We start from the raw sequence: 9,045 nt of genomic DNA, 5'->3' as shown, positions 1-9,045 counted from the left end.
GTGGCCAATGGTTTATCAATCTTATTGATTCTTTCAAAAACCAGCTTCTAGTTTCATTGATACATTCTACTGTATCCTAGTTTCTATCTCATTGATCTCTGCTCTAATCTTGATTATTTCCCTTCTTGTGTGTGGAGTTGGCTTAATTTATTGTTCATTCTCCAGTTCTTTAAAGTGTAGAGACAGCTGGTGTATTCTGGATTTTTCAGTTTTTTTGAGGGAGGCTTGGATGGCTATGTATTTCCCCCTTAGGACTGCCTTTGTTGTATCCCATAGGTTTTGGGCCAAAGTGTCTTCATTCTCATTGGTTTCCATGAATTGTTTAAGTTCTTCTTCTTTGATCTCCTGGTTGATCCAAGCATTCTTAAGCAAGGTGGTCTTTAGCTTCCAGGTGTTTGAATTCCTTCCGAACTTTTCCTTGTGATTGAGCTCCAGTTTCAAAGCATTGTGATCTGAGAATATGCAGGGAATAATCTCAATCTTTTGGTATTGGTTGAGCCCTGATTTGTGATCCATTATGTGGTCTATTCTGGAGAAGGTTCCATGTGCACTTGAGAAGAATGAGTATTCTGTTGTTTTAGGGTGGAATGTTCTGTATATGTCTATGAGGTCCATCTGGTCCAATGTGTCATTCAAAGCTCTTATTTCTTTATTGATTTTCTGCCTGGATAATCTGTCTATTACTGAGAGAGGCATGTTGAGATCTCCTACTATAAATGTATTCATATTGATATGACTCTTTATCTTGATTAATAGTTTTCTTATGTAATTGGCTGCTCCCATATTAGGGGCATAAATATTTGCAATTGTTAGATCTTCTTGGTGGATAGTCCCTTTAAGAATTATGTATTGTCCTACTGTATCTCTGACTACAGTCTTTAGTTTAAAATTTAGTTTATCTGATATGAGAATCGCTACCCCAACCTTCTTTTGAGGCCCTTTGGCATGAAAGATGCTTCTCCATCCCTTCACTTTCAGTCTGGGTGTATCCTTAGGTTCGAATTTGGTCTCTTGTAGACAGCATATGGATGGGTCCTGTCGTTTTATCCAGTCTGCAACCCTGTGTCATTTTATGGGCGCATTTAGGCCATTCACATTTAGAGTGATTATTGAGAGATACATTTTTATTGACATCATGTTACCTTTGAAGTCTTTCTGTAGATTGTCTCTATATTTCTGTTCAATAATATTCTTAGGATTTTTCCTCTTTTATAGAACCCCCCTTAATATTTCCTGCAGTGTCGGCTTGGTGGTTGCATCCTCTTTTAAGCCTTGCTGGTCTTGGAAACTCTTTATCTCTCCATCCATTTTGAATGTCAATCTTACTGGATAAAGTATTCTTGGCTGCATGTTCTTCTCATTTAGTGCCCTGAATACGTCTTGCCAGCTCTTTCTGGCTTGCCAGGTTTCTGTGGACAGGTCTGACGTTATTCTAATGGGATTTCCTCTGTACATAAGGAGCTTCTTTGTCCTAGCTGCTTTCAAGAGAGTCTCTCTACAATTATTCCTCATTCTCACTATTAGGTGCCTCGAGGACTTTCGAGATTCTATAATCTTGGGGGCAGACCGTTCTGCCTCTAGTACATGAATGCTGGTTCCATTTATGAGATTGGGAAAATTTTCATGGAGAATTTGTTCCACCATATCTTCTAGACTTATTTCTTTCTCCTCCCCTTCAGGGATTCCAATAATTCTGATGTTGGAACGTTTCATTTATTTCCCTAATTCTGTTTTTGTGGCTTCTAAGCTGTTTGTTCCAGGCTTCCTCCTGATCCTTTCTCTCTGTTTGTCCTCCAGATCACTAATTCTATCTTCTGTCTCAGTTACCCTAGCTTTTAGAGAATTTAGATTAGATTGGAACTCATTGAGAGCATTGTGAACATCATCCCTGGTGGCTTTCAGTTCTGCCCTAATCAATTCCATTTTGTCATCCATGGCTTTCTCCAGCCTAGTTATTGCCTGGATAATTGTTAGCCTGAATTCCCTTTCTGACATGTTGTCTATGTCGATAGCCATTAGCTCTGTTGCAGAAGGCCCAGCCTCTGAATTTTTCTTCTGTTGGGCATTCCTCCTCGTAGTCATTTTGATGAGAGATGGCTGAACGGAAGTAGCTGAATGCGTTGACCATGGTGCAGGCAAGGTGCACCCTGGAAAGCTTCTGAGCAATCCAGAGTCCCCACCCAAATGAAAGAAAAAAGAAAGAGAGAAAAAAGAAAAAGAGAGAGAGAGATAGAGACAGGAAAAAAACAGAAAGATAAAATAAGAGAAGACCCAGACCAAATGGGCCCCAAGATAAGGTTTATGAAGTATACAAACAAAAACAGACAAACAAAAAGACTGATAAAAGTAGATGACAAGAGAAAAAAAATATATATATATATTTATAAAGACAAAACAAAAAAAGAACCTCGTCAAAAAGAACCCCAAGTATAAGATTTATATACTACCAGGACAAACACAAATACACAGAAACACTAAGATATAGGGGGATTAAAAATTGGTTTACCTATAGGGGTAGCATTGATTGGGGAAAGGGGATTACCTTGAAATTTAACTCTTATGAATATTAAAAAATAAAAATAAAAAGAATAAGCTAAGCTAAAATAAAATAAAATGAAAAATGAAAAAATAGGGGCGCCTGGGTGGCTCAGTGGGTTAAGGGCTCTGCTTTCGGCTCAGGTCATGATCCCAGGGTCCTGGAATCGAGCGCCGTGTCTGGCTCTCTGCTCTGTGGAGAGCCTGCTTCCTCCTCTCTCTCTCTGCCTGCCTCTCTTGCCTACTTGTAATCTGTCTGTCAAATAAATAAAATCTTTAAAAATAAATTAAAAAATAGAAAAGCAAAAGAAAAATACAGTATATGTATCAAAAAGTTCAGGTTTAAGGTTGTTATGGAATTTGATGTACTGGACATCTCACTGTGATGGTAACTAGGTTAAAAAATTATCTATAAAGAAAATGAACCAGAATAGTGGGAACAAATTAAAAATAAAGGTTGTATCAATGAAGTAGTGGTGGTTATTCTTGTCTTTTCTTTTTCTTTTTGGTTGACTTTCTGGGGGAGGGGCCTGCCATGTGGGTTTTCAGTCAATGATGTTCCCTGAGTTAAGTCCTCCTTCCCCCATCAAGGGGATGGGCTCTGAGGAAACCGGTTTTTCAGGCTTTTGTTCTCTGGAAGGTTTTTTTGGTTGTTTTTGTTTGTTTGTTTTTTGTTTTTGTTGTTGTTGTTCATTTGTTTTCTCTCGCCTTGTCGGCTTTGGATGGTTGTTGGAGGTTTAGAGGAAAGCAAACTGCACCCAGACCTCCCTCTCAGAGAGAAGCCTCAGTCTGTTCCCCTCTGGGTGCTGCAGAGCACATAAGCTCCCCCTTAGCCGCGGGCAGAGCACATTCCCAGTCTCAGTCCCTGGGGTTGCAGGAACTCCTGCTTGTACCCAAAACCACAACAGCGGTGGATGTCTGGGCAGCTCCAGACCGCCAGAGAGGTTCCAAACAGCGATCGCACACTGAGATTTTCCCATTAGCTCGGGCTGGGAGCGCTTAGACTCTCCAGGTCCGAGAGCGCCAGGCTGGCGCCTGCATGCGCCTCTCTCAGGGGAGGGTGAGGGGCACGACTCAGACTGGTTGCATGGCCTGCGCGCATGGATAGTGCCAAGGGCTGTGGTTCTGCTGACTGTCGAGGCTCCCAGCTCCTCACTGGAGCTGCCTCTCAGGTGCACCCAGGCGCTCCCATGTGCTCTTAGGCGGTGTGCTCGTGGCTCAGGGACCAAGATCTGGTTTCTTCACTGCATTCTGTCTGGCTCAGCGCTGGGGGTGGATGTCCTGGGTCAGGGGACTTAAGCCCCTGTCCCTAACCACCCCAATTCCCACAATTTCCCCCCACGGTCCTTTGCTCTTTTTGAGTGCTTTCAACCAGACTCCAAGTTAATGCTGGTCCCCAGACGCAGGGCACTCTTGTATTGGGGTATTACTTTCTAATGGGTCACTTCTGGTGGCTCCCTCCCCCTTTTGTTTATCTTCCAATATCAGTCCGACGTTCCCACCCTGCTTTACCTGCCCACTGGTGTCTTCTGCCTTCGTAGAGATCCAGAAGTGTATAATTCTAATCTCAGGCTGATTTTCTGGGTGATCAGAGTTCCTTGGTAGGTAATCAGCTCACTTTAGGGTACAGGTTGAAACAGTTCCCCTCCTAGTTCCCCGCCATCTTGTCGACCTCATTGGTTTTTGATGTAGTGTTTCAAGATTCATTGTTTACATATAATACCCAGTGCTCCATGCAATTTGTGCCCTCCTTTATACCCATCACCAGGCTCACCCATCCCCCCACCTCCCTCCCCTCTAAAACCCTCAGTTTGTTTCTCGGAGTCCACAGTCTCTTGTGGTTCATCTCCACCTCTGATTCCCACCCCTCCTTCACTTTTTCTTTCCTTCTCCTAACATCCTCCATGTTATTCCTTATGTTCCACAAGTAAGTGAAATAATACGATAATTGAGTTTCTCTGCTTGCCTTATTTCACTCAGCATAATCTCCTCCAGTCCCATACATTTTGCTGATGCAAAAGTTGGGTATTCATCCTTTCTGATGGCTGAGTAATAGTCCTTTGTATATATGGACCACATCTTCTTTATCTATTTGTTTACTGAAGGGCATCTTGGCTCTTTCCACAATTTGGCTATTGTGGACTTGTTGCTATGGCCCTTCTTTTCACTACATCTGTATCTTTGGGGTAAATACCCAGTAGTGCAATTGCAGGGTCATAGGGTAGCTCTATTTTGAATTTTTTTGAGGAATCTCCACACTGTTGGCCGAAGTGTACAAACTTGCATTCCCACCAACAGTGTCAGAGGGTTCCCCTTTCTCCACATCCTCTCCAACATTTGTTGTTTCTTCCCTTGTTAATCTTTGCCATTTTAACTGGTGTAATGTAGTATCTCAATGTGGTTTTGATTTGAATTTCCCTGACAGCTAATGATGGTGAACATTTCTTTATATGTCTGCCAGCCATTTGTATGTCTTCAGTGGAGAAATGTCTTTCTTGTCTTCTGCCCATTTTTTGACTTAATTATCTCTTCTTTTGGGTGTTGAGTTGGAGAAGTTCTTTTTTTTTTTTTTTTTTTTTTAAAGATTATTTATTTATTTATTTGGCAGAGAGAGATCACAAGTCGGCAGAGAGGTAGGCAGAGAGAGAGGGAAACAGGCTCCCCGCTGAGCAGAGAGCCCGATGCGGGACTCGATCCCAGGACCCTGAGATCATGACCCGAGCCGAAGGCAGCGGCTTAACCCACTGAGCCACCCAGGCGCCCGGAGAAGTTCTTTATAGATCTTTGATACAGCCCTCTGTCTATAGTGTTATTGTGAATATCTTCTCCCATTCTGTGGGTTTCTTCTTTGTTTTAGTGACTATTTCTTTTCCTGTGCAGTAGCTTTTTATCTTGATAAAGTCCCAAAAGTTCACTTTCACTTTTGTTTTTCTTGACTTTGAAGATATGTCTTGAAAGAAGTTGCTGTGGCTAACGTAAAAGAGGCTACTTAACTATGTTCTTCTCTAGGATTTTGATGGATTCCTGTCTCACACTGAAGTCCTTCATCCACTTTGAGTTTACCTTTGTGTATGGTGTAAGAGAATGGCCCAGTTTCATTTTCCTGTACCTAGCTGTCCAATTTCCCCAGCACCATTTATTGAAGAGATTGTTTTTTTCCACTGGATATTTTTTCCTGCTTTGCCAAAAGTTGTTTGACCATAGATTTGTGTTATCTGGGCTCTTTACTCTGTTCCATCAGTCTATGTGTCTGTTTTTGTGCCAGTACCATGCTGTCTTGGTGATCACAGCTTTGTAATAAAGCTTGAAATCAGGGAACGTGATGCCCCCAGCTTTGTTTTCCTTTTTCAACATTTCCTTGGTGATTCGGGTTTTTTTCTGGTTCCATACAAATTTTTAAGAATGTTTGTTCCAGCACTTTGAAAACTGCTGATGGTATTTTGATCGGGATGGTGTTGAAAGTATAGATTGTTCTGGGGAGCATCTATATCTATATAAATAGACATTTTAACAATGTTTATTCTTCCAATCCATGAGCATGGAATGTTTTTCCATCTTTTGTCTTCTTCAGTTTCTTTCATGGGTGTTTTGCAGTTCCTCAAGAATAGATCCTTTACCTCTTTGGTTAGGTTTATTCCAAAATATCTTATTGTTTTTGGTGCTATTGTGAATGGAGCTGATTCCTTAATTTCCCTGTCTATATTTTCATTGTTAGTGTATAAGAAAGCAACTGATTTCTGTGCATTGATTTTGTATCCTGCCACATTACTGAATTGCTGTATGAGTTCTAATAATTTATGGGTGGAGACTTTGGGTTTTCCACATACAGTATCATGTCATATATGAAGAGAGAGAGTTTGACTTCTTTGCCTGTTTGAATACCTTTAATTCTTTTTGTTGTCTGATTGCTGTTGCTAGGACTTCTAGTACTATGTTGAACAATGGTGGGAGTGTGGGCATCCCTATCGTGTTCCTGATCTCAGCTTTTTCCCACTGAGATTGATATTCTCTGTGGGTTTTTCATAGATGGATTTTATGAAGTTGAGGAATGTTCCCTCTATCCCTATGCTCTGAAGAGTTTTAAACAGGAAAGAAAGCTATATTTTGTCAAGTGCTTTTTCTGCATCAATTGAGAGAACCATGAGGTTCTTCTCTCTTCTCTTATTGATTTGTTCTATCACATTGATTGACTTGTGAACCACCCTTACATCCCAGAGATAAATCCCATCTGGTCATGGTGGATACTCTTTTTAATGTACAGTTGGATTCTATTAGCTAGGATCTTGTTGAGAATCTTGGCATCCATATTCATCAGGGATGTTGGTCTGAAAGTCTCCTTTTTGAAGGGGTTTTGTCTGGTTTAGAGATCAAGGTAATAATGGCTTCATAGAAAATCTGGAGGGGCGCCTGATTGGCTCAGTGGGTTAAAGCCCTCTGCCTTTGGCTCAGGTCATGATCCCAAGGTTCTGGGATTGAGCCCCTCATCAGGCTCTGTGCTCAGCAGGGAGCCTGCTTCCTCCTCTCTCTCTCTGCCTGCCTCTCTGCCTACTTGTGATCTCTGTCTGTCAAATAAAAATCTTTAAAAAAGAAAAAAAATCTTAAAAAAAAGAAAGAAGAAAAATCTTAGTCTGGAGATTTTACTACTGTTTGTATTTTTTTGGAAACAGCTTCAGGAGAATAGGTATTATTACTTCTTTGAATGTTTGGTAGAATTCCCCAGGGAATCCATCAGGTCCTGCACTCTTGTTTTTTGGTAGGTTTTTGATCACTGCTTCAATCTCACTACTGGTTATTATCCTACTCAGGTTGTCAATTTCTTCCTATTTCAGTCTTGGAAATTTATAGGTTTCCAGGAAAGCATCCATTTCTTCTAGGTTGCTTAACTTATTGGCATATAGCTGTTGACAGTAATTTCTGATGATTTACTAATTTGGGTCCTTTCTCTTTTCTTTTAGATTAGTCTGGCCAGTGGTTGACCAATTTTATTAATTCTTTCAAAGAACGAGCTTCTAGTTTCATTGATGTGGTCTATCGTATCTCTGGTTTCTAATTCATTGATCTCTGCTCTAATCTTAATTATTTCCCTTCCTGTGTGGAGGGTAGGCTTAATTTGTTGTTGATTCTCCAGTTTTATAAGGTGTAAAGAGAATTTGTGTATTCAGGATTTTTCTGGGTTTTTTTGTTTGTTTGTTTGTTTTTTATTGAGGCTTGGATGGCTATGTATTTCCCCCTTAGGACTGCCTTTGCCATATCCCATAGGTTTTAGACTGATGTGTCTTTATTCTCATTGGTTTCCATGAATTAAGTTCTTTAATTTTCTGGTTGATCCAAACATTCTTGAGCAGGATGGTCTTTAGCTTCCAAGTGTTTGAACTTCTCCCAAACTTTTTCTTGTGATTGAGTTCCAGTTTCAAAGCATTGTTGTCTGAGAATATGCAGGGAATAATTTCAGTCTTTTGGTATTTGTTGAGATCTGATTCATGACCCAGTATGTGGTCTGTTCTGGAGAAAGTTCCATGTGTACTCAAGAAGAATGAGTATTCTGTGGTTTTAGGGTGGAATGTTTTGTATATATCTATGAGGTCCATCTGGTCCAATGTGTCATTCAAAGCTCTTGTTTCTTTGTTGATTTTCTGCTCAGATGATCTGTTGTTGAGAGTGGTATGTTAAGATCCCCTACAATTAACATATTCTTATCAATATGTCTCCTATTTTGATTAACAGTTGGCTTATGTAGTTGGCTGGTCCCATGTTAGGGACATAAATATTTAAAATTGTTAGATCTTCTTGGTGGATGAAACTTTTAAGAATGATGTAGTGTCCTTCTGTATCTCTGACTACACTCTTTAGTTTAAAATCAAATTTGTCTGGTATGAGAATTGCTACCCCAACTTTCTTTTGCAGTCCATTGGCATGAAAGATGGTTCTCCATCTCTTCACTTTCACTCTGGATGTATCTTTAGGTTCAAAATGTGTCTCTTGTAGACCAAATATGGACGGGTCCTGTCTTTCCATCCTATCTGCAGCTCAGTGCTGTTTTATGGGAGCATTTAGGCCATTCACATTGAGAGTGATTATTGAAAGGTATGTTTTTATTGTCATCATGTTGCCTATGAGGACATTGTTTCTATAGATTGTCTCTGTAAATTTCTGTTCTCTATCACTCTTGGGGTCTTTCTTCTTTTATAGAATCCCCCTTTATATTTCTTGTACTGCTGGCTTGGTGGTCACATAATCCTTTAGTCTTTGCCATTCTTGGAAGCTCTTTATCTCTCCATCCATTCTGAATGTCAGCCTTGCCAGATGGAGTATTCTTGGCTGCATATTCTTCTCATTTAGTGCCCTGAATATGTCTTGCCAGGCTTTTCTGACTTGCCAGGTTTCTGTGGACAGGTCTGACATTATTCTGATATTCCTCTCTCTGTACATAAGGGATCGAGATCTTCCCCCTAGCTGTCCTTAAGACAATTCCTCTGAATTTATGATTCGTGAATTTCACAATCACATGTC

This window comes from Meles meles, chromosome 7 (genome assembly GCF_922984935.1).
Source record: "Meles meles chromosome 7, mMelMel3.1 paternal haplotype, whole genome shotgun sequence".
Lineage (NCBI taxonomy): Eukaryota > Metazoa > Chordata > Mammalia > Carnivora > Mustelidae > Meles > Meles meles.
Note: the sequence above shows the minus strand (reverse complement) of the source record.